The sequence below is a fragment of the Stenella coeruleoalba genome (assembly GCF_951394435.1).
Source record: "Stenella coeruleoalba genome assembly, chromosome: 2".
NCBI lineage: Eukaryota > Metazoa > Chordata > Mammalia > Artiodactyla > Delphinidae > Stenella > Stenella coeruleoalba.
In genome coordinates, this window is record NC_137147.1 from 97,857,985 (window position 1) to 97,885,191 (window position 27,207).

A 27,207-nucleotide genomic window follows, 5' to 3' on the forward strand; every position below is an offset into this window, starting at 1 on the left:
ACTGCATGGTACCCATACCAGGGGTTTCAACTACCCAGGTTTAAGGTATTCTTCCTTCAGCTAAAACATGCATGTGGAACCCAGAGTATGATCAACCGTGTGAACGGGAGACGTGTTCAAATAAGTCTCAGTTTTCCTCCCCTGGTACTCGGGTGCAACATTCCAGATGCTTTACTAAAACTCTCCCCACTTGGAGAGTCAGCGCCTTTAACCTCCTGTTTGGCCCAGTTTCTAATTTCTGTGGAAGATGAACAGGAATAGTGAGAACCAATGAGAGACTAGCTGGAGGTGTCTGGACGGGCAAATTTAACTCTCATTTCCCACCAGGAAGAGGAAATAACCAAAGGCTCAGTGTGCCATGCCGGAACCAGATTAGGGCCTGAAGCCATCCTGCGGTGTTGCGGCCAGCTCACAAGAAAGCGAGTTGAAGAAAGGAGCTCAGGGGCACTGTAATTCACAAACCTGCAGAGTTATAAATGACAGCTATCGTCCAAAAATATACTGAAGTAAGGCTGCCAAGAGGACTTGAAAGCGGGGCAGAATTGCAGGAAACCGATTTCAGCAGGTAGACTGGAATTGCTTTGAAAGCATAGGAAAAGAGGCAGAACGTCCACAATGATGCACTTGGCCAAAAAGGGCGTATGCGTTTTTTCCTGAATATATTCAGGAAAAAACGCATACGCCCTTTTTGGCCAACCAAGCAAGCTTGCAAAGGAAATCTGCACTACAATGAAGTCTCACTTCCCCCCGGTCAAAAGGGCCATCTGAAAAAAGTGTAAAATCCAGAAAGGCAGGACAGGCCATGGAGAACTGGGAGCCTTGTTATGCTGATGGGCGGGATGTAAATTGCCAACAGACACTCGGGAGAAGTGTATGGTGTTTCCTGAAACATCTAAAAAACAAAGCAACAGAGCCTAGGGCACTTCCACTTATGGTCCTATAGCTTAGGGAAATTAAAATCAAAAAGACACAGCCACCCCAAAGTTTGGGACGCCTCTGTTTACAAGAACCTCGTTTACTGTACAAGTTCAGTATCACAGAAAGTGAAAAAAGGATAAAGAACTTGTGGTACTTACGTACAATGCAGTATCACTCAGCAATGAAATCTATGTCATCAGGCCCGTAGCAGCATAATGAGTGGATTCAGGTACGATGATTCTAACTGAAATAAGTCACACAGAAAAAGAAACATCATAAGATATCACTAATACACGGAATGTAAACTTGGCTACACAGGAACTGAATTCCAAAACAGAACAGGGTCTCAAATTTAGAAAACCAACTTATGCTTGCTTAAGGGGAAAGGTGAGTTGGGGTGCTGCATAAAACCAGAGATTGAAATGAGCACAGATAAAGTTCCTTAAGCTAAATATGGAATAGACAAGAGCTACTCCTTGCTCAACGAAATGGACTCAACACCGCATATTAAACGCGTAAGAATGTACCTGACTAGTAAGTATCTTAAAACCTATGGATTGCTATGTCTCCAAAAGAGAATCAAGCGTGTGTACAGGGGCATAAACGCAGCAGTGATAGGATTGGAGAGGTTCGGTGAGCAAATGAAGAACCTTTGAAGTCATACTGCATGGTACCCATACCAGGGGTTTCAACTACCCAGGTTTAAGGTATTCTTCCTTCAGCTAAAACATGCATGTGGAACCCAGAGTATGATCAACCGTGTGAACGGGAGACGTGTTCAAATAAGTCTCAGTTTTCCTCCCCTGGTACTCGGGTGCAACATTCCAGATGCTTTACTAAAACTCTCCCCACTTGGAGAGTCAGCGCCTTTAACCTCCTGTTTGGCCCAGTTTGCAATTTCTGTGGAAGATGAACAGGAATAGTGAGAACCAATGAGAGACTAGCTGGAGGTGTCTGGACGGACAAATTTAACTCTCATTTCCCACCAGGAAGAGGAAATAACCAAAGGCTCAGTGTGCCATGCCGGAACCAGATTAGGGCCTGAAGCCATCCTGCGGTGTTGCGGCCAGCTCACAAGAAAGCGAGTTGAAGAAAGGAGCTCAGGGGCACTGTAATTCACAAACCTGCAGAGTTATAAATGACAGCTATCGTCCAAAAATATACTGAAGTAAGGCTGCCAAGAGGACTTGAAAGCGGGGCAGAATTGCAGGAAACCGATTTCAGGAGGTAGACTGGAATTGCATTGAAAGCATAGGAAAAGAGGCAGAACGTCCACAGTGATGCACTTGGCCAAAAAGGGCGTATGTGTTTTTTCCTGAATATATTCAGGAAAAAACGCATACGCCCTTTTTGGCCAACCAAGCAAGCTTGCAAAGGAAATCTGCACTACAATGAAGTCTCACTTCCCCCCGGTCAAAAGGGCCATCTGAAAAAAGTGTAAAATCCAGAAAGGCAGGACAGGCCATGGAGAACTGGGAGCCTTGTTATGCTGATGGGTGGGATGTAAATTGCCAACAGACACTCGGGAGAAGTGTATGGTGTTTCCTGAAACATCTAAAAAACAAAGCAACAGAGCCTAGGGCACTTCCACTTATGGTCCTATAGCTTAGGGAAATTAAAATCAAAAAGACACAGCCACCCCAAAGTTTGGGACGCCTCTGTTTACAAGAACCTTGTTTACCGTACAAGTTCAGTATCACAGAAAGTGAAAAAAGGATAAAGAACTTGTGGTACTTACGTACAATGCAGTATCACTCAGCAATGAAATCTATGTCATCAGGTCCGTAGCAGCATAATGAGTGGATTCAGGTACGATGATTCTAACTGGAATAAGTCACACAGAAAAAGAAACATCATAAGATATCAGTAATACACGGAATGTAAACTTGGCTACACAGGAACTGAATTCCAAAACAGAACAGGGTCTCAAATTTAGAAAACCAACTTATGCTTCCTTAAGGGGAAAGGTGAGTTGGGGTGCTGCATAAAACCAGAGATTGAAATGAACACAGATAAAGTTCCTTAAGCCAAATATGGAATAGACAAGAGCTACTCCTTGCTCAATGAAATGGACTCAACACCCCATATTAAACGCCTAAGAATGTACCTGACTAGTAAGTATCTTAAAACCTATGGATTGCTATGTCTCCAAAAGAGAATCAAGCGTGTGTACAGGGGCATAAACGCAGCAGTGATAGGATTGGAGAGGTTCGGTGAGCAAATGAAGACCCTTTGAAGTCATACTGCATGGTACCCATACCAGGGGTTTCAACTACCCAGGTTTAAGGTATTCTTCCTTCAGCTAAAACATGCATGTGGAACCCAGAGTATGATCAACCGTGTGAACGGGAGACGTGTTCAAATATGTCTCAGTTTTCATACCCTGGTACTCGGGTGCCACATTCCAGACGCTTTTCTAACACTCTCCCGACTTGGAGAGTCAGTCCCTTTAACCTCCTGTTTGGCCCAGTTTCCATTTTCTGCGGAAGATGCACAGGAATAGCGAGAACCAATGAGAGACTAGCTGGAGGTGTCTGGACGGGCAAATTTAACTCTCATTTCCCACCAGGAAGAGGAATTAACCAAAGGCTCAGCGTGCCGTGCCAGAACCAGATTAGGGCCTGAAGCCATCCTGCGGTGTTGCGGCCAGCTCACAAGAAAGCGAGTTGAAGAAAGGAGCTCAGGGGCACTGTAATTCACAAACCTGCAGAGTTATAAATGACAGCTATCGTCCAAAAATATACTGAAGTAAGGCTGCCAAGAGGACTTGAAAGCGGGGCAGAATTGCAGGAAACCGATTTCAGGAGGTAGACTGGAATTGCATTGAAAGCATAGGAAAAGAGGCAGAACGTCCACAGTGATGCACTTGGCCAAAAAGGGCGTATGCGTTTTTTCCTGAATATATTCAGGAAAAAACGCATACGCCCTTTTTGGCCAACCAAGCAAGCTTGCAAAGGAAATCTGCACTACAATGAAGTCTCACTTCCCCCCAGTCAAAAGGGCCATCTGAAAAAAGTGTAAAATCCAGAAAGGCAGGACAGGCCATGGAGAACTGGGAGCCTTGTTATGCTGATGGGCGGGATGTAAATTGCCAACAGACACTCGGGAGAAGTGTATGGTGTTTCCTGAAACATCTAAAAAACAAAGCAACAGAGCCTAGGGCACTTCCACTTATGGTCCTATAGCTTAGGGAAATTAAAATCAAAAAGACACAGCCACCCCAAAGTTTGGGACGCCTGTGTTTACAAGAACCTCGTTTACCGTACAAGTTCAATATCACAGAAAGTGAAAAATGGATAAAGAACTTGTGGTACTTACGTACAAAGCAGTATCACTCAGCAATGAAATCTATGTCATCAGGCCCGTAGCAGCATAATGAGTGGATTCAGGTACGATGATTCTAACTAAAATAAGTCACACAGAAAAAGAAACATCATAAGATATCAGTAATACACGGAATGTAAACGTGGCTACACAGGAACTGAATTCCAAAACAGAAGAGGGTCTCAAATTTAGAAAACCAACTTATGCTTGCTTAAGGGGAAAGGTGAGTTGGGGTGCTGCATAAAACCAGAGATTGAAATGAGCACAGATAAAGTTCCTTAAGCCAAATATGGAATAGACAAGAGCTACTCCTTGCTCAACGAAATGGACTCAACACCCCATATTAAACGCCTAAGAATGTACCTGACTAGTAAGTATCTTAAAACCTATGGATTGCTATGTCTCCAAAAGAGAATCAAGCGTGTGTACAGGGGCATAAACGCAGCAGTGATAGGATTGGAGAGGTTCGGTGAGCAAATGAAGAACCTTTGAAGTCATATTGCATGGTACCCATTCCACAGGTCTCAACTCTCTAGGTTTAAGGTATTCTTCCTTCAGCTAAAACATGCATATGGAACCCACAGTATGATCAATCGTGTGAACGGGAGACGTGTTCAAATATGTCTCAGTTTTCCTCCCCTGGTACTCGGGTGAAACATTCCAGACGTTTAATAACACTCTCCCCACTTGGAGAGTCAGGGCCTTTAACCTCCTGTTTGGCCCAGTTTGCAATTTCTGCGGAAGATGAACAGGAATAGGGAGAACCAATGAGAGACTAGCTGGAGGTGTCTGGACGGGCAAATTTAACGCTCATTTTCCACCAGGAAGAGGAAATAACCAAAGGCTCAGCGTGCCGTGCCGGAACCAGATTAGGGCCTGAAGCCATCCTGCGGTGTTGCGGCCATCTCACAAGAAAACGAGTTGAAGAAAGGAGCTCAGGGGCACTGTAATTCACAAACTTGCAGAGTTATAAATGACAGCTATCGTCCAAAAATATACTGAAGTAAGGCTTCCAAGAGGACTTGAAAGCGGGGCAGAATTGCAGGAAACCGATTTCAGGAGGTAGACTGGAATTGCATTGAAAGCATAGGAAAAGAGGCAGAACGTCCACAATGATGCACTTGGCCAAAAAGGGCGTATGCGTTTTTTCCTGAATATATTCAGGAAAAAACGCATACGCCCTTTTTGGCCAACCAAGCAAGCTTGCAAAGGAAATCTGCACTACAATGAAGTCTCACTTCCCCCCGGTCAAAAGGGCCATCTGAATAATGTGTAAAATCCAGAAAGGCAGGACAGGCCATGGAGGACTGGGAGCCTTGTTATGCTGATGGGCGGGATGTAAATTGCCAACAGACACTCAGGAGAAGTGTACAGTGTTTCCTGAAACATCTAAAAAACAAAGCAACAGAGCCTAGGGCACTTCCACTTATGGTCCTATAGCTTAGGGAAATTAAAATCAAAAAGACACAGCCACCCCAAAGTTTGGGACGCCTCTGTTTACAAGAAACTCGTTTACCGTACAAGTTCAATATCACAGAAAGTGAAAAATGGATAAAGAACTTGTGGTACTTACGTACAATGCAGTATCACTCAGCAATGAAATCTATGTCATCAGGCCCATAGCAGCATAATGAGTGGATTCAGGTACGATGATTCTAACTGAAATAAGTCACACAGAAAAAGAAACATCATAAGATATCACTAATACACGGAATGTAAACGTGGCTACAGAGGAACTGAATTCCAAAACAGAACAGGGTCTCAAATTTAGAAAACCAACTTATGCTTGCTTAAGGGGAAAGGTGAGTTGGGGTGCTGCATAAAACCAGAGATTGAAATGAGCACAGATAAAGTTCCTTAAGCCAAATATGGAATAGACAAGAGCCACTCCTTGCTCAACGAAATGGACTCAACACCCCATATTAAACGTCTAAGAATGTACCTGACTAGTAAGTATCTTAAAACCTATGGATTGCTATGTCTCCAAAAGAGAATCAAGCGTGTGAACAGGGGCATAAACGCAGCAGTGATAGGATTGGAGAGGTTCGGTGAGCAAATGAAGACACTTTGAAATCATATTCCATGGTACCCATTCCACGGGTTTCAACTACCCAGGTTTAAGGTATTCTTCCTTCAGCTAAAACATGCATGTGGAACCTAGAGTATGATCAACCATGTGATCGGGAGACATGTTCAAATATGTCTCAGGTTTCGTACCCTGGTACTCGGGTGCAACATTCCAGATGCTTTACTAACACTCTCCCGAATTGGAGAGTCAGTCCCTTTAACCTCCTGTTTGGCCCTGTTTGCAATTTCTGCGGAAGATGCACAGGAATAGCGAGAACCAATGAGAGACTAGCTGGAGGTGTGTGGACGGGCAAATTTAACTCTCATTTCCCACCAGGAAGAGGAATTAACCAAAGGCTCAGCGTGCCGTGCCGGAACCAGATTAGGGCCTGAAGCCATCCTGCGGTGTTGCGGCCAGCTCACAAGAAAGCGAGTTGAAGAAAGGAGCTCAGGGGCACTGTAATTCACAAACCTGCAGAGTTATAAATGACAGCTATCGTCCAAAAATATACTGAAGTAAGGCTGCCAAGAGGACTTGAAAGTGTGGCAGAATTGCAGGAAACCGATTTCAGGAGGTAGACTGGAATTGCATTGAAAGCATAGGAAAAGAGGCAGAATGTCCACAATGATGCACTTGGCCAAAAAGGGCGTATGCGTTTTTTCCTGAATATATTCAGGAAAAAACGCATACGCCCTTTTTGGCCAACCAAGCAAGCTTGCAAAGGAAATCTGCACTACAATGGAGTCTCACTTCCCCCCGGTCAAAAGGGCCATCTGAAAAAAGTGTAAAATCCAGAAAGGCAGGACAGGCCATGGAGAACTGGGAGCCTTGTTATGCTGATGGGCGGGATGTAAATTGCCAACAGCCACTCGGGAGAAGTGTATGGTGTTTCCTGAAACATCTAAAAAACAAAGCAACAGAGCCTAGGGCACTTCCACTTATGGTCCTATAGCTTAGGGAAATTAAATTCAAAAAGACACAGCCACCCCAAAGTTTGGGACGCCTCTTTTTACAAGAGCCTCGTTTACAGTACAAGTTCAATATCACAGAAAGTGAAAAATGGATAAAGAACTTGTGGTACTTACGTACAAAGCAGTATCACTCAGCAATGAAATCTATGTCATCAGACCCATAGCAGCATAATGAGTGGATTCAGGTGCGATGATTCTAACTGAAATAAGTCACAGAGAAAAAGAAACATCATAAGATATCACTAATACACGGAATGTAAACTTGGCTACACAGGAACTGAATTCCAAAACAGAACAGGGTCTCAAATTCAGAAAACCAACTTATGCTTGCTTAAGGGGAAAGGTGAGTTGGGGTGCTGCATAAAACCAGAGATTGAAATGAGCACAGATAAAGTTCCTTAAGCCAAATATGGAATAGACAAGAGCTACACCTTGCTCAACGAAATGGACTCAACACCCCATATTAAACGCCAAAGAATGTACCTGACTAGTAAGTATCTTAAAACCTATGGATTGCTATGTCTCCAAAAGAGAATCAAGCATGTGTACAGGGATATAAACGCAGCAGTGATAGGATTGGAGAGGTTCGGTGAGCAAATGAAGACCCTTTGAAGTCATATTGCATGGTACCCATTACACGGGTCTCAACTCTCCAGGTTTAGGTATTCTTCCTTCAGCTAAAACGTGCATGTGGAACCCAGAGTATGATCAACCATGTGAACGGGAGACGTGTTCAAATATGTCTCAGTTTGCCTCCCCTGGTTCTCGGGTGCAACATTCCAGACGCTTTACTAACACTCTCCCCACTTGGAGAGTCAGCGCCTTTAACCTCCTGTTTGGCCCAGTTTGCAATTTCTGCGGAAGATGAACAGGAATGGGGAGAACCAATGAGAGACTAGCTGGAGGTGTCTGGACGGGCAAATTTAACTCTCATTTCCCACCAGGAAGAGGAAATAACCAAAGGCTCAGCATGCGGTGCCAGAACCAGATTAGGGCCTGAAGCCATCCTGCGGTGTTGCGGCCAGCTCAAAAGAAAGCGAGTTGAAGAAAGGAGCTCAGGGGCACTGTAATTCACAAACCTGCAGAGTTATAAATGACAGCTATCGTCCAAAAATATACTGAAGTAAGGCTGCCAAGAGGACTTGAAAGCGGGGCAGAATTGCAGGAAACCGATTTCAGGAGGTAGACTGGAATTGCATTGAAAGCATAGGAAAAGAGGCAGAACGTCCACAATGATGCACTTGGCCAAAAAGGGCGTATGCGTTTTTTCCTGAATATATTCAGGAAAAAACGCATACGCCCTTTTTGGCCAACCAAGCAAGCTTGCAAAGGAAATCGGCACTACAATGAAGTCTCACTTCCCCCCGGTCAAAAGGGCCATCTGAAAAAAGTGTAAAATCCAGAAAGGCAGGACAGGCCATGGAGAACTGGGAGCCCTGTTATGCTGATGGGTGGGATATAAATTGCCAACAGACACTCGGGAGAAGTGTATGGTGTTTCCTGAAACATCTAAAAAACAAAGCAACAGAGCCTAGGGCACTTCCACTTATGGTCCTATAGCTTAGGGAAATTAAAATCAAAAAGACACAGCCACCCCAAAGTTTGGAACGGCTCTGTTTACAAGAACCTCGTTTACAGTACAAGTTCAACATCACAGAAAGTGAAAAATGGATAAGGAAGTTGTGGTATTTACTTACAAAGCAATATCACTCAGCAATGAAATCTATGACATCAGTCCCTTAGCAGCACAATGAGTGGATTCAGGTATGATGATTCAAACTGAAATAAGTCACACAGAAATAGAAACATCATAAGATATCAGTAATACACGGAATGTAAGCTTGGCTACACAGGAACTGAATTACAGAACAGAACAGGGTCTCAAATTTAGAAAACCAACTTATGCTTGCTTAAGGGGAAAGGTGAGTTGGGGTGCTGCATAAAACCAGAGATTGAAATGAGCACAGATAAAGTTCCTTAAGCCAAATATGGAATAGACAAGAGCTACTCCTTGCTCAACGAAATGGACTCAACACCGCATATGAAACGCCTAAGAATGTACCTGACTAGTAAGTATCTTAAAACCTATGGATTGCTATGTCTCCAAAAGAGGATCAAGCGTGTGTACAGGGGCATAAACGCAGCAGTGATAGGATTGGAGAGGTTCGGTGAGCAAATGAAGACCCTTTGAAGTCATATTGCATGGTACCCATTCCACGGGTCTCAACTGTCCAGGTTTAAGGTATTCTTCCTTCAGCTAAAACATGCATGTGGAACCCAGAGTATGATCAACCGTGTGAACGGGAGACGTGTTCAAATATGTCTCAGTTTGCCTCCCCTGGTACTCTGGTGCATCATTCCAGACGCTTTACTAACACTCTCCCCACTTGGAGAGTCAGCGCTTTTAACCTCCTGTTTGGCCCAGTTTGCAATTTCTGCGGAAGATGAACAGGAATAGCGAGAACCAATGAGAGACTAGCTGCAGGTGTCTGGACGGGCAAATTTAACTCTCATTTCCCACCAGGAAGAGGAAATAACCAAAGGCTCAGCATGCAGTGCCGGAACCAGATTAGGGCCTGAAGCCATCCTGCGGTGTTGCAGCCAGCTCAAAAGAAAGCGAGTTGAAGAAAGGAGCTCAGGGGCACTGTAATTCACAAACCTGCAGAGTTATAAATGACAGCTATCGTCCAAAAATATACTGAAGTAAGGCTGCCAAGAGGACTTGAAAGCGGGGCAGAATTGCAGGAAACCGATTTCAGGAGGTAGACTGGAATTGCATTGAAAGCATAGGAAAAGAGGCAGAACGTCCACAATGATGCACTTGGCCAAAAAGGGCCTATGCGTTTTTTCCTGAATATATTCAGGAAAAAACGCATACGCCCTTTTTGGCCAACCAAGCAAGCTTGCAAAGGGATACTGCAGTACAATGAAGACTCACTTCCCCCCGGTCAAATGGGACATCTGAAAAAAGTGTAAAATCCAGAAAGGCAGGACAGGCCATGGAGAACTGGGAGCCTTGTTATGCTGATGGGCGGGATGTAAATTGCCAACAGACACTCAGGAGAAGTGTATGGTGTTTCCTGAAACATCTAAAAAACAAAGCAACAGAGCCTAGGGCACTTCCACTTATGGTCCTATAGCTTAGGGAAATTAAAATCAAAAAGACACAGCCACCCCAAAGTTTGGAACGGCTCTGTTTACAAGAACCTCGTTTACAGTACAAGTTCAACATTGCAGAAAGTGAAAAATGGATAAAGAAGTTGTGGTATTTACTTACAAAGCAATATCACTCAGCAATGAAATCTATGACATCAGGCCCTTAGCAGCACAATGAGTGGATTCAGGTATGATGATTCAAACTGAAATAAGTCACAGAGAAAAAGAAACATCATAAGATATCAGTAATACACGGAATGTAAACTTGGCTACACAGGAACTGAATTACAGAACAGAACAGGGTCTCAAATTTAGAAAACCAACTTATCCTTGCTTAAGGGGAAAGGTGAGTTGGGGTGCTGCATAAAACCAGAGATTGAAATGAGCACAGATAAAGTTCCTTAAGCCAAAATTGGAATAGACAAGAGCTACTCCTTGCTCAACGAAATGGACTCAACACCGCATATGAAACGCCTAAGAATGTACCTGACTAGTAAGTATCTTAAAACCTATGGATTGCTATGTCTCCAAAAGAGAATCAAGCGTGTGTACAGGGGCATAAATGCAGCAGTGATAGGATTGGAGAGGTTCGGTGAGCAAATGAAGACCCTTTGAAGTCATATTGCATGGTACCCATTCCACGGGTCTCAACTGTCCAGGTTTAAGGTATTGTTCCTTCAGCTAAAACATGCATGTGAAACCCAGAGTATGATGAACCATGTGAATGGGAGACGTGTTCAAATATGTCTCAGTTTTCCTCCCCTGGTACTCAGGTGCAACATTCCAGACGCTTTACTAACACTATCCCCACTTGGAGAGTCAGCGCCTTTAACCTCCTGTTTGGCTCAGTTTGCAATTTCTGTGGAAGATGAACAGGAATAGGGAGAACCAATGAGAGACTAGCTGGAGTTGTCTGGACGGGCAAATTTAACTCTCATTTCCCACCAGGAAGAGGAAATAACCAAAGGCTCAGCATGCTGTGCCGGAACCAGATTAGGGCCTGAAGCCATCCTGCGGTGTTGCGGCCTGCTCACAAGAAAACGAGTTGAAGAAAGGAGCTCAGGGGCACTGTAATTCACAAACCTGCAGAGTTATAAATGACAGCTATCGTCCAAAAATATACTGAAGTAAGGCTGCCAAGAGGACTTGAAAGCGGGGCAGAATTGCAGGAAACCGATTTCAGGAGGTAGACTGGAATTGCATTGAGAGCATAGGAAAAGAGGCAGAACGTCCACAATGATGCACTTGGCCAAAAAGGGCATATGCGTTTTTTCCTGAATATATTCAGGAAAAAACGCATATGCCCTTTTTCGCCAACCAAGCAAGCTTGCAAAGGAAATCGGCACTACAATGAAGTCTCACTTCCCCCCGGTCAAAAGGGCCATCTGAAAAAAGTGTAAAATCCAGAAAGGCAGGACAGGCCATGGAGAACTGGGAGCCTTGTTATGCTGATGGGCGGGATGTAAATTGCCAACAGCCGCTCTGTAGAAGTGTATGGTGTTTCCTGAAACATCTAAAAAACAAAGCAACAGAGCCTAGGGCACTTCCACTTATGGTCCTATAGCTTAGGGAAATTAAAATCAAAAAGACACAGCCACCCCAAAGTTTGGGACGCCTCTCTTTACAAGAACCTCATTTACCGTACAAGTTCAATATCACAGAAAGTGAAAAATGGATAAAGAAGTTGTGGTACTTACGTACAATGCAGTATCACTCAGCAATGAAATCTATGTCATCAGGCCCGTAGCAGCATAATGAGTGGATTCAGGTACGATGATTCTAACTGAAATAAGTCACACAGAAAAAGAAACATCATAAGATATCACTAATACAAAGAATGTAAACTTGGCTACACAGGAACTGAATTCCAAAACAGAACAGGGTCTCAAATTTAGAAAACCAACCTATGCTTGCTTAAGGGGAAAGGTGAGTTGGGGTGCTGCATAAAACCAGAGATTGAAATGAGCACAGATAAAGTTCCTTAAGCCAAATACGGAATAGACAAGAGCTACTCCTTGCTCAACGAAATAGACTCAACACCCCATATTAAACGCCTAAGAATGTACCTGGCTAGTAAGTATCTTAAAACCTATGGATTGCTATGTCTCCAAAAGAGAATCAAGCGTGTGTACAGGGGCATAAACGAACCAGTGATAGGATTGGAGAGGTTCGGTGAGCAAATGAAGACTCTTTGAAGTCATATTGCATGGTACCCATTCCACGGGTCTCAACTCTCTAGGTTTAAGGTATTCTTCCTTCAGCTAAAACATGCATGTGGAACCCAGACTATGATCAACCATGTCATCCGGAGACGTGTTCAAATATGTCTCAGTTTTCGTACCCTGGTACTCGGGTGCAACATTCCAGACGCTTTACTAACACTCTCCCGACTTGGAGAGTCAGTCCCTTTAACCTCCTCTTTGGCCCAGTTTGCAATTTCTGCAGAAGATGAACAGGAATAGTGAGAACCAAAGAGACTAGCTGGAGGTGTCTGGACGGGCAAATTTAACTCTCATTTCCCACCAGGAAGAGGAAATAACCAAAGGCTCAGCGTGTCGTGCCGGAACCAGATTAGGGCCTGAAGCCATCCTGCGGTGTTGTGGCCAGCTCAAAAGAAAGCGAGTTGAAGAAAGGAGCTCAGGGGCACTGTAATTCACAAACCTGCAGAGTTATAAATGACAGCTATCGTCCAAAAATATACTGAAGTAAGGCTGCCAAGAGGACTTGAAAGCGGGACAGAATTACAGGAAACCGATTTCAGGAGGTAGACTGGAATTGCATTGAAAGCATAGGAAAAGAGGCAGAACGTCCACAATGATGCCCTTGGCCAAAAAGGGCGTATGCGTTTTTTCCTGAATATATTCAGGAAAAAACGCATACGCCCTTTTTGGCCAACCAAGCAAGCTTGCAAAGGAAATCTGCACTACAAAGAAGTCTCACTTCCCCCCGGTCAAAAGGGCCATCTGAAAAAAGTGTAAAGTCCAGAAAGGCAGGACAGGCCATGGAGAACTGGGAGCCTTGTTATGCTGATGGGCAGGATGTAAATTGCCAACAGACACTCGGGAGAAGTGTATGGTGTTTCCTGAAACATCTAAAAAACAAAGCAACAGAGCCTAGGGCACTTCCACTTATGGTCCTATAGCTTAGGGAAATTAAAATCAAAAAGACACAGCCACCCCAAAGTTTGGGATGCCTCTGTTTACAAGAACCTCGTTTACCGTACAAGTTCAATATCACAGAAATTGAAAAATGGATAAAGAACTTATGGCACTTACGTAGAATGCAGTATCACTCAGCAATGAAATCTATGTCATCAGGCCCGTAGCAGCATAATGAGTGGATTCAGGTACGATGATTCTAACTGGAATAAGTCACACAGAAAAAGAAACATCATAAGATATCACTAATACACGGAATGTAAACTTGGCTACACAGGAACTGAATTCCAAAACAGAACAGGGTCTCAAATTTAGAAAACCAACTTATGCTTGCTTAAGGGGAAAGGTGTGTTGGGGTGCTGCATAAAACCAGAGATCGAAATGAGCACAGATAAAGTTCCTTAAGCCAAATACGTAATAGACAAGAGCTACTCCTTGCTCAACAAAATGGACTCAACACCCCATATTAAACGCCTAAGAATGTACCTGACTAGTAAGTATCTTAAAACCTATGGATTGCTGTGTCTCCAAAAGAGAATCAAGCGTGTGTAGAGGGGCATAAACGCAGCAGTGATAGGATTGGAGAGGTTCGGTGAGCAAATGAAGACCCTTTGAAGTCATATTGCATGGTACCCATTCCACGTGTTTCAACTCTGCAGGTTTAAGGTATTCTTCCTTCAGCTAAAACATGCATGTGGAACCCAGAGTATGATCAACCGTGTGAACTGGAGACGTGTTGAAATATGTCTCAGTTTTCATCCCCTGGTACTCGGGTGCAACATTCCAGACGCTTTACTAACACTCTCCCGACTTGGAGAGTGAGTCCCTTTAACCTCCTGTTTGGCCCAGTTTGCAATTTCTGCGGAAGATGAACAGGAATAGCGAGAACCAATGAGAGACTAGCTGGAGGTGTCTGGACGGGCAAATTTAACTCTCATTTCCCACCAGGAAGAGGAATTAACCAAAGGCTCAGTGTGCCATTCCGGAACCAGATTAGAGCCTGAAGCCATCCTGCGGTGTTGCGGCCAGCTCACAAGAAAGCGAGTTGAAGAAAGGAGCTCAGGCGCACTGTAATTCACGAACCTGCAGAGTTATAAATGACAGCTATCGTCCAAAAATATACTGAAGTAAGGCTGCCAAGAGGACTTGAAAGCGGGGCAGAATTGCAGGAAACCGATTTCAGGAGGTAGACTGGAATTGCATTGAAAGCATAGGAAAAGAGGCAGAACGTCCACAATGATGCACTTGGCCAAAAAGGGCGTATGCGTTTTTTCCTGAATATATTCAGGAAAAAACGCATACGCCCTTTTTGGCCAACCAAGCAAGCTTGCAAAGGAAAACTGCACTACAATGAAGTCTCACTTCCCCCCGGTCAAAAGGGCCATCTGAAAAAAGTGTAAAATCCAGAAAGGCAGGACAGGCCATGGAGAACTGGGAGCCCTGTTATGCTGATGGGTGGGATATAAATTGCCAACAGACACTCGGGAGAAGTGTATGGTGTTTCCTGAAACATCTAAAAAACAAAGCAACAGAGCCTAGGGCACTTCCACTTATGGTCCTATAGCTTAGGGAAATTAAAATCAAAAAGACACAGCCACCCCAAAGTTTGGAACGGCTCTGTTTACAAGAACCTCGTTTACAGTACAAGTTCAACATTGCAGAAAGTGAAAAATGGATAAAGAAGTTGTGGTATTTACTTACAAAGCAATATCACTCAGCAATGAAATCTATGACATCAGTCCCTTAGCAGCACAATGAGTGGATTCAGGTATGATGATTCAAACTGAAATAAGTCACACAGAAATAGAAACATCATAAGATATCAGTAATACACGGAATGTAAACTTGGCTACACAGGAACTGAATTACAGAACAGAACAGGGTCTCAAATTTAGAAAACCAACTTATGCTTGCTTAAGGGGAAAGGTGAGTTGGGGTGCTGCATAAAACCAGAGATTGAAATGAGCACAGATAAAGTTCCTTAAGCCAAAATTGGAATAGACAAGAGCTACTCCTTGCTCAACGAAATGGACTCAACACCGCATATGAAACGCCTAAGAATGTACCTGACTAGTAAGTATCTTAAAACCTATGGATTGCTATGTCTCCAAAAGAGAATCAAGCGTGTGTACAGGGGCATAAATGCAGCAGTGATAGGATTGGAGAGGTTCGGTGAGCAAATGAAGACCCTTTGAAGTCATATTGCATGGTACCCATTCCACGGGTCTCAACTGTCCAGGTTTAAGGTATTGTTCCTTCAGCTAAAACATGCATGTGAAACCCAGAGTATGATGAACCATGTGAATGGGAGACGTGTTCAAATATGTCTCAGTTTTCCTCCCCTGGTACTCAGGTGCAACATTCCAGACGCTTTACTAACACTATCCCCACTTGGAGAGTCAGCGCCTTTAACCTCCTGTTTGGCTCAGTTTGCAATTTCTGCGGAAGATGAACAGGAATAGGGAGAACCAATGAGAGACTAGCTGGAGTTGTCTGGACGGGCAAATTTAACTCTCATTTCCCACCAGGAAGAGGAAATAACCAAAGGCTCAGCATGCTGTGCCGGAACCAGATTAGGGCCTGAAGCCATCCTGCGGTGTTGCGGCCTGCTCACAAGAAAACGAGTTGAAGAAAGGAGCTCAGGGGCACTGTAATTCACAAACCTGCAGAGTTATAAATGACAGCTATCGTCCAAAAATATACTGAAGTAAGGCTGCCAAGAGGACTTGAAAGCGGGGCAGAATTGCAGGAAACCGATTTCAGGAGGTAGACTGGAATTGCATTGAGAGCATAGGAAAAGAGGCAGAACGTCCACAATGATGCACTTGGCCAAAAAGGGCATATGCGTTTTTTCCTGAATATATTCAGGAAAAAACGCATATGCCCTTTTTCGCCAACCAAGCAAGCTTGCAAAGGAAATCGGCACTACAATGAAGTCTCACTTCCCCCCGGTCAAAAGGGCCATCTGAAAAAAGTGTAAAATCCAGAAAGGCAGGACAGGCCATGGAGAACTGGGAGCCTTGTTATGCTGATGGGCGGGATGTAAATTGCCAACAGCCGCTCTGTAGAAGTGTATGGTGTTTCCTGAAACATCTAAAAAACAAAGCAACAGAGCCTAGGGCACTTCCACTTATGGTCCTATAGCTTAGGGAAATTAAAATCAAAAAGACACAGCCACCCCAAAGTTTGGGATGCCTCTGTTTACAAGAACCTCGTTTACCGTACAAGTTCAATATCACAGAAATTGAAAAATGGATAAAGAACTTATGGTACTTACGTAGAATGCAGTATCACTCAGCAATGAAATCTATGTCATCAGGCCCGTAGCAGCATAATGAGTGGATTCAGGTACGATGATTCTAACTGGAATAAGTCACACAGAAAAAGAAACATCATAAGATATCACTAATACACGGAATGTAAACTTGGCTACACAGGAACTGAATTCCAAAACAGAACAGGGTCTCAAATTTAGAAAACCAACTTATGCTTGCTTAAGGGGAAAGGTGTGTTGGGGTGCTGCATAAAACCAGAGATCGAAATGAGCACAGATAAAGTTCCTTAAGCCAAATATGTAATAGACAAGAGCTACTCCTTGCTCAACAAAATGGACTCAACACCCCATATTAAACGCCTAAGAATGTACCTGACTAGTAAGTATCTTAAAACCTATGGATTGCTATGTCTCCAAAAGAGAATCAAGCGTGTGTAGAGGGGCATAAACGCAGCAGTGATAGGATTGGAGAGGTTCGGTGAGCAAATGAAGACCCTTTGAAGTCATATTGCATGGTACCCATTCCACGTGTTTCAACTCTGCAGGTTTAAGGTATTCTTCCTTCAGCTAAAACATGCATGTGGAACCCAGAGTATGATCAACCGTGTGAACTGGAGACGTGTTGAAATATGTCTCAGTTTTCATCCCCTGGTACTCGGGTGCAACATTCCAGACGCTTTACTAACACTCTCCCGACTTGGAGAGTGAGTCCCTTTAACCTCCTGTTTGGCCCAGTTTGCAATTTCTGCGGAAGATGAACAGGAATAGCGAGAACCAATGAGAGACTAGCTGGAGGTGTCTGGACGGGCAAATTTAACTCTCATTTCCCACCAGGAAGAGGAATTAACCAAAGGCTCAGTGTGCCGTTCCGGAACCAGATTAGAGCCTGAAGCCATCCTGCGGTGTTGCGGCCAGCTCACAAGAAAGCGAGTTGAAGAAAGGAGCTCAGGGGCACTGTAATTCACGAACCTGCAGAGTTATAAATGACAGCTATCGTCGAAAAATATACTGAAGTAAGGCTGCCAAGAGGACTTGAAAGCGGGGCAGAATTGCAGGAAACCGATTTCAGGAGGTAGACTGGAATTGCATTGAAAGCATAGGAAAAGAGGCAGAACGTCCACAATGATGCACTTGGCCAAAAAGTGCGTATGATTAATTTCCTGAATATATTCAGGAAAAAACGCATACGCCCTTTTTGGCCAACCAAGCAAGCTTGCAAAGGAAATCTGCACTACAATGAAGTCTCACTTCACCCCGGTCAAAAGGGCCATCCGAAAAAAGTGTAAAATCCAGAAAGGCAGGACAGGCCATGGAGAACTGGGAGCCTTGTTATGCTGATGGGCGGGATGTAAATTGCCAACAGACACTCGGGAGAAGTGTATGGTGTTTCCTGAAACATCTAAAAAACAAAGCAACAGAGCCTAGGGCACTTCCACTTATGGTCCTATAGCTTAGGGAAATTAAAATCGAAAAGACACAGCCACCCCAAAGATTGGGACGCCTCTGTTTACAAGAACCTCATTTACCGTACAAGTTCAATATCACAGAAAGTGAAAAATGGATACAGAACTTGTGGTACTTACGTACAATGCAGTATCACTCAGCAATGAAATCTATGTCATCAGGCCCATAGCAGCATAATGAGTGGATTCAGGTACGATGATTCTAACTGAAATAAGTCACACAGAAAAAGAAACATCATAAGATATCACTAATACACGGAATGTAAACTTGGCTACACAGGAACTGAATTCCAAAACAGAACAGGGTCTCAAATTTAGAAAACCAACTTATGCTTGCTTAAGGGGAAAGGTGAGTTGGGGTGCTGCATAAAACCAGAGATTGAAATGAGCACAGATAAAGTTCCTTAAGCCAAATATGGAATAGACAAGAGCTACTCCTTGCTCAACGAAATGGACTCAACACCCAATATTAAACGCCTAAGAATGTACCTGACTAGTAAGTATCTTAAAACCTATGGATTGCTATGTCTCCAAAAGAGAATCAAGCGTGTGTACAGGGGCATAAACGCAGCAGTGATAGGATTGGAGAGGTTCGGTGAGCAAATGAAGACCCTTTGAAGTCATATTGCATGGTACCCATTCCACAGGTCTCAACTCTCCAGGTTTAAGGTATTCTTCCTTCAGCTAAAACATGCATGTGGAACCCAGAGTATGATCAACCGTGTGAAAGGGAGACGTGTTCAAATATGTCTCAGTTTTCCTCCCCTGGTACTCGGGTGCAACATTCCAGACGCTTTACTAACACTCTCCCCACTTGGAGAGTCAGTGCCTTTAACCTCCTGTTTGGCCCAGTTTGCAATTTCTGCGGAAGATGAACAGGAATAGGGAGAACCAATGAGAGACTAGCTGGAGGTGTCTGGACGGGCAAATTTAACTCTCATTTCCCACCTGGAAGAGGAAATAACCAAAGGCTCAGCGTGCTGTGCCGGAACCAGATTAGGGCCTGAATCCATCCTGTGGTGTTGCGGCCAGCTCAAAAGAAAGCGAGTTGAAGAAAGGAGCTCAGGGGCACTGTAATTCACGAACCTTCAGAGTTATAAATGACAGCTATCGTCCAAAAATATACTGAAGTAAGGCTTCCAAGAGGACTTGAAAGCGGGGCAGAATTGCAGGAAACCGATTTCAGGAGGTAGACTGGAATTGCATTGAAAGCATAGGAAAAGAGGCAGAACGTACACAATGATGCACTTGGCCAAAAATGGCGTATGCGTTTTTTCCTGAATATATTCAGGAAAAAACGCATACGCCCTTTTTGGCCAACCAAGCAAGCTTGCAAAGGAAATCTGCACTACAATGAAGTCTCACTTCCCCCCGGTCAAAAGGGCCATCTGAAAAAAGTGTAAAATCCAGAAAGGCAGGACTGGCCATGGAGAACTGGGAGCCTTGTTATGCTGATGGGCGGGATGTAAATTGCCAACAGACACTCGGGAGAAGTGTATGGTGTTTCCTGAAACATCTAAAAAACAAAGCAACAGAGCCTAGGGCACTTCCACTTATGGTCCTATAGCTTAGGGAAATTAAAATCAAAAACACACAGCCACCCCAAAATTTGGGACGCCTCTGTTTACAAGAACCTCGTTTACAGTACAAGTTCTCCATCGCAGAAAGTGAAAAATGGATAAAGAACTTGTGGTATTTACTTACAAAGCAATATCACTCAGCAATGAAATCTATGTCATCAGGCCCTTAGCAGCACAATGAGTGGATTCAGCTATGATGATTCTAACTGAAATAAGTCACACAGAAAAAGAAACATCATAAGTTATCAGTAATACACAGAATGTAAACTTGGCTACACAGGAACTGAATTACAGAACAGAACAGGGTCTCAAATTTAGAAAACCAACTTATGCTTGCTTAAGGGGAAAGGTGAGTTGGGGTGCTGCATAAAACCAGAGATTGAAATGAGCACAGATAAAGTTCCTTAAGCCAAATATGGAATAGACAAGAGCTACTCCTTGCTCAACGAAATGGACTCAACACCGCATATTAAATGCCTAAGAATGTACCTGACTAGTAAGTATCTTAAAACCTATGGATTGCTATGTCTCCGAAAGAGAATCAAGCATGTGTACAGGGGCATAAATGCAGCAGTGATAGGATTGGAGAGGTTCGGTGAGCAAATGAAGACCCTTTGAAGTCATATTGCATGGTACCCATTCCACGGGTTTCAACTACCCAGGTTTAAGGTATTCTTCCTTCAGCTAAAACATGCATGTGGAACCTAGAGTATGATCAACCATGTGATTGGGAGACGTGTTCAAATATGTCTCAGTTTTCGCCCCCTGGTACTCGGGTGCAACATTCCAGACGCTTTACTAACACTCTCCCCACTTGGAGAGTTAGTGCCTTTAACCTCCTGTTTGGCCCAGTTTGCAATTTCTGCGGAAGATGAACAGGAATAGGGAGAACCAATGAGAGACTAGCTGGAGGTGTCCGGATGGGCAAATTTAACTCTCATTTCCCACCAGGAAGAGGAAATAACCAAAGGCTCAGCGTGCCGTGCCGGAACCAGATTAGGGTTTGAAGCCATCCTGCGGTGTTGCGGCCAGCTCACAAGAAAGCGAATTGAAGAAAGGAGCTCAGAGGCTCTGTAATTCACAAACCTGCAGAGTTATAAATGACAGCTATCGTCGAAAAATATACTGAAGTAAGGCTGCCAAGAGGACTTGAAAGCGGGGCAGAATTGCAGGAAACCGATTTCAGGAGGTAGACTGGAATTGCATTGAAAGCATAGGAAAAGAGGCAGAACGTCCACAATGATGCACTTGGCCAAAAAGGGTGTATGCGTTTTTTCCTGAATATATTCATGAAAAAACGCATACGCCCTTTTTGGCCAACCAAGCAAGCTTGCAAATGAAATCTGCACTACAATGAAGTCTCACTTCCCCCCGGTCAAAAGGGCCATCTGAAAAAAGTGTAAAACCCAGAAAGGCAGAACAGGCCATGGAGAACTGGGAGCCTTGTTATGCTGATGGGCGGGATGTAAATTGCCAACAGCCGCTCTGTAGAAGTGTATGGTGTTTCCTGAAACATCTAAAAAACAAAGCAACAGAGCCTAGGGCACTTCCACTTATGGTCCTGTAGCTTAGGGAAATTAAAATCAAAAAGACACAGCCACCCCAAAATTTGGGACGGCTCTTTTTACAGAAATCTCTTCTACGGCACAAGTTAAATATCCCAGAGAGCAAATAATGGATAAAGAAGTTGCGGTACTTATGTACAACAGAATACCACTCAGCAATGAAATCTATGTCACCAGGCCCGTACCAGCATAATGAGTGGATTGAGACACGATGATTCTAAGTGAAAAAAGTCACAGAGAAAAAGAAACATCATAAGGTATCACTAATACACGGAATGTGAACTTGGCTACAGATGAACTGAATTACAAAACAGAACAGTGTCTCAAGTTTAGAAAACCAACTTATGCTTGCTTAAGGGGAAAGGTGAGTTGGGGTTCTGCATAAAAGCAGAGTTTGAAATTAGCACAGATACCGTTCCATAAGCCAAATATGTAATAGACAAGACCTACCCCTTGCTCAACGAAATGGATTCAACAATGAGGTATCACCTCACACCTGGTAGAATAGGCATCATAGAAAATCTACAAACAGAAAATGCTGGAAAGGGTGTGGAGAAAAGAACCCTCTTCCATTATTTTTGGAAATATAAATTGATACAGTCATTATGGAGAACAATATGGAATTTCTTAAGAAACTAACAATAGAATTACCATATGATACAGCAATCCCAATACTGGACATATACCCAGACAAAACCATAAATCAAAAAGAGTCATTCACCGCAATGTTCATTGCATCACTATTTACAATATCGAGGTAATGGAAGCAACCTAAATGCCCACAGACAGACGAATGCATAAAGCTGTGGTACATATATAAAATGGAATATTACTAAGCCATGAAAAGGAATGAAATTGGGTCATTTGTAGAGACGTCGATGGATCTAGAGACTGTCATACAGAGTGAAGTATGTCAGAAAGAGAAAAACAAATCTTGTATATTCATGCATATATGTGGAACCTAGAAAAACTGTACAGATTAACCATTTTGCAAGGCATAAATAGAGCAACAGATGTAGACAACAAACGTATGGACAACAAGGGGGGAAAGCTGTTGGGGGGGTGGTGGTGGGAGGAGTTGAGAGACTGGGATTGGCATGTATACATTTATATGTATAAAATAGATAACCAATAAGAACCTGCTGTATAAAAATATAAAATAAAATTCAAAATTAAAAAGAAATAAAATTTAAAAAATAAAACAGAAAAAACAATTATTCCCTGCACATACATGTATTTATATGAATAAATTATTTCCATGCTTATATCTGTAAATACAAAAAAGAGGAATAAAATCTACCTTGAACCAAAAACGAAAAAGAGAAAAAAACACAGAACCCACCAGTTACACAGAGGAAAACCGTATCAGGGCACTTGCTCCAGTTGTAAACAATTCTGAAGTTGGTCAGTGGTGGGGAATCGTCTCCCATTCAACCAGAGGCCCCCACGCAACAAGCGTCCTCATTGTAAAGCTGGGGCACCTTGCCGAGGCATCTGTGAGTAAACGTGAGCTGAGCCCCAGGCCAGTTGCTGCTGAACTATTCCCACCCGTCCCAGGTAAAACACCTGAATATATACAAGGACTTGAAAGTCTAGAGGAAGGGCCATAGAGCCACAAGAGTGACAGCATGCCGGCCGACTTGGTGCCTGCAGGCCAGCCAGGATGGTCCTGGCCCTGGGTGCTCTTCTGGAAGATTTCCATTTCCCTGCCGGAGATACCCGTCCTGTCCCTGCCCCCACTGCTTTTTTCCTTCCTCACCTCTGCCCAGGGAGAAATTCCAGCAGCAGGTATGGGTGACACATCCTCTTCTTTAGCAGGTGGCAGCCTGGCAACTGCTGCAGAAAGTCCAGCAGAGCCCCACTCACACTGGGCCACCCACAAAGCCGTGGCCTCTCACTCCCTCCCACCAGCCCAGCCCCGAGACTGCTGACAGGGCAGAGAAAATGGCGTCAGGCACGGCTGCAGGGGCTCTTGCTGCCTGGAGTGGTATTTATATTGATCTCAACCCAGGCACACCTGGGGAGGGCTGGCCGGCACGGTAAGGCTGCCCAGGTCAGCCAATCATCACCCCTCAGGGGCTCACAGTTGCAGAAAATGGAACTTGCTGAACCGGCCAGGTCCAAGGAACAGGTGTGGGCTCCTGAGAGTCAGGATAGACAAGGGGCTGCAGCTTTGCCTTGTTTTCTAATCATTTTATCTGGCCCATGAGTGGGAGACAACTTCAAGAAAACCCTCTCCTAATGAGAGGAACCCAGGAGTCAGGGAGAGGAGGGGTGGGTGGTGGTTGGAGACAGAGGCCTGGTGCCCCGGGTGCAGTGGAAGTCTCTGGAAGACCAGGTGGAGGGAGGCCTCATGGAGTGATGCCCAGGGTCACAGACCTGTCACAGCTGCTGTTTGTTAGTTCAAGTCCTGCTCTGAGGTGCTCTGTGTCAGCTCTGAGCGACAGGTGAGCTGGGGGTGCTCTGCAATGAGGGCTATGTGCACGGCTCCTGTGTGCCCAGCCCTGCCACGGTACCTGCAAGGGTAGCTCTGTATCCTGGGAGAGGCCTGACCACGAGAGCCCCGTGGGCTGGGGTGGGGGTGGGGTACCTGCCCAGGTGAGCTCCATATTCTGGGATTGGCCTGACCACGAGAGCCCCATGGGCTGCTGGGGACCTGGTAAAGGATGTCAGGACAGTCAGTGAAGCCACCGAGGATATACCTCCAGTTGCTCCTAATTCCTACACCCTGCTGGTCATTCTACCAACCACCAGGACATGGTATTCTGTATTAGTCTTCAATGATGCCTTCTTTTGTATTCCATTAGTCCCAGAGTCACAAGAAATTTGGGCTTGTGAGTGGCAGGACTCAACATACAACTAAAACAATACTTCCGGGCCGTCTGGCCCCAAGGGTGCAAAAATTCCCACACCGTCTTTGGGGAAAGCTTAGCTAAAGACCTAAAAGTTCTACCTCTGGAAAAGGAAACCCTCCTTCAATATGCAGACGACATTCTGATCGCCAGCCCTACTAAGGAGGCCTCTGAACTACCAAGCCAATAAAGGATAGAAGTTGTCCAAGAAAAAGCTCAAATATCACAGACTGCGGTGACCTGCCTGGGCTTCATTCTCACAGAAGGTCAGAGAAGCCCATCCCAGGAAAGGGAAGAAACCATTTTCAGCCTTACCTCTTTCTAAAACTAGAAGACAGCTTAGGGGTTCCTGGGGAGGCCAGGGTTTGCTGCTTCTAGATCCCTAACTACAGTCTACTAGCTGGGCCTCTATATGAAACACTGAAAGGAAAAGATGATGATCCTTTTGAATAGAATCCAGAAGTGGCCTTTCAAGAATGGAAAGAGCAGTCAATTCAGACCCTTGCCCTGGAACTCCCTAATTTAGCTAAACCCTTTGACCTTTACATTCCCGGTGAAAGGTGAATCGCCATTGGAGAATTAGTGCAAAAACTGGGACCACTTGAAATGGAACAATGCAAGAATGCCATCCAGGTAGGATAAACTACAGTCACCAAGGGGCTTGGCCCACTGCCACATCTGGCCAAGATACTGGCGGTATCTAAAAACCTGGAAATCAGCAGCCCAAAAGGCCACCTCCCTCCTAAGGGAAAAGGACCCCACGTGGTGATCCTAACCACCAACCATGCCCTGAAGTTGCAGGGTTCGCTCCGTGGGCACACCTACCTCGAGTGAGGAGGCCCTCCAACTCCAACATCCAGAGAGATAACCGGGGGCAACAGGGCACCATGACGACTCGTGTGAACATCACTTGACCTGGAGTTTCTCTCATAAAACAACAAGAGTGTGTCCCAAAAGAGTAGACTACTGCTTGCAGGACTTACTGCACCCAGAGGGGAGCTAATAATCTTGGCGGGGAACCGTATATCACACTGTCACCATAGAAAAGCCTACAGACACCGTGATGATGGTGGCCAATAAGACCGGCTGGACTCCTGTTTACTTCAAAAGGCTGTTGACTCAGTGGCCATCATGGTCCTTGATCACCACTGACCCTGGACTGTCTGGGAGTTGAGCGGGCAGGGCTCTGACACCTGGTGCTGTTTGTACGTTAATTCAGGGGCCTAATTGAAGAAAGTGCAGACTACTGGCCAGAGCATCTAGGCTGGCAGAAACGGTCAGCCTAAAGTGGCTGAACAAATGTGGGGCGGGGTGAAACCGGCACCCACAGCGTCTCTGCACATCTCTTTCCTGGACCCTTAAAGGTCATTAAAATCTATAACACTTCCAATGCTGGTGCTCAGGTGGACGAGCAGGGAGGCAGGGGTCCTGGGGACAATCAACGTCACCGGGAGGCTGCTGGGGAGAAGCTCTGACCCTCGCCCCAGGGTATGAGGGCTCCCAACTCAGCACTCAGCAGTTACAGAAGAAGGGTCTGCACCCTCAGCACTCCAAGAATGAGGAACGGGACAAAAGGCAGAGGAGGGGTTTGTCCCCAGCAAAGCCCATTAAAAATCCCTGGGAGATAAAAATACAATCTGGGCAATAAAGTCAAGTCTAACCTTTTTTATCCTTTGTGCTTTGTCTAATTTCACGTGCTCCTAGGGTCCCGCATGCAGAGGTTCCACACCTGGCACTTCAGACCAGATTTCCTAGTGCAGAATGGCTGGGTCGACACCTCAGCTCCTGGGGCCCAGTGCAGACTCCACGATATAGAGCCTGAGCTACAGCCCACCCGGCCCTCGAGAGCTCCGCCCCCTCCCTCCCACTTACTCTGACAGGATCTCTACACAGCAGCCCAGCCCACAGCCCATGGGGTAGTGCATGCTCTCACCTCTCCATTCTCTGATCAAAATATAAAGTTTCCTTTGCTTGTGAACCAAACTCAGTCTCGATCTGTTGGCCCCAATGACACTGGGCAGGGGGACACTTGTTGGGGTCCACTCTGGAGGATCAGTAACAGAAATTGAGACTATTGTAACCTCAATGAACAGATGTGTGAGCCAAACTGTAGTTAACATAGAACAGTGTATAAGGCTCGGGTAAAATAAGATGTTTCTAACACTTCCATTTGATATTTCCATCACTTTTTATAAGCAAGTTCAGTGAAAAGGTTTGTCTTATTTGTCAGGTCAATATTAGAGAAACGAAGTGATTTCTTTCCAAGGATGTACATCTAATAATCTTGGTTAAACCTTCAATCTTGTTTTAAATGCTTTTCCATTGAAAATGATACCTCTCTTTCAGCTCCCCCATTTCTGAGAAGTATAAAATCTTATAATTTATTATTACCAAAGGGGAAAGGTGGGAGGAGGGATAAATTAACAGTTTGGAATTAACACATACACACTGCTATGTATAAAATAGATCATCAACAAGGAACTACTGTATAGCACAGGGAACTACACTCAACATTTTGCAATAACCTATAAGGGGAAATAATCTGAAAAAGAATAGATATTTTTATTGACATCATCTATCAATGATAGTTAAATTGTAGCCTAAGGGAAGCTGGTGGTGAGTGCTTCTGACCCTGAAGACTTCAATCATCTAAAGTTTGGACTCTGCCTACTTCCCAAGGCCCTTAATGAACATATGTGTAGCCGTAGCTTAAAAACTTCCCCAGTTTGGGTTTCGGGGAGACACTGATTTTGAAAAAGCCCTGGTGTTCTCCTTACATGAATGGGACTCTTCCTACTGCTAAAACATGTCTGTCACACCCAGAGGATGGTATACCGTCTGATCGGGAAGAGTTTGGAAAAGGCATCTCATCTCCTCA

General features: G+C 44.5%; 1 long non-coding RNA gene across 3 annotated transcripts in view; it reads right to left on the minus strand.

Annotated features, from left to right (window-relative positions):
• LOC307178661 overlaps positions 1-27,207 on the minus strand; it is a 1,149,198-nt gene that overhangs the window by 489,635 nt on the left and 632,356 nt on the right. For 2 of the 3 annotated variants that reach the window (XR_013825250.1, XR_013825251.1), the window contains exon 1: positions 4,237-4,287. The exons of the other annotated variant lie outside the window; for it this stretch is intronic. This is a non-coding gene — a long non-coding RNA (uncharacterized lncRNA). Of the gene's footprint in view, positions 1-4,236; positions 4,288-27,207 lie in introns of those variants that run through there. 3 annotated transcript variants of the gene reach the window in all.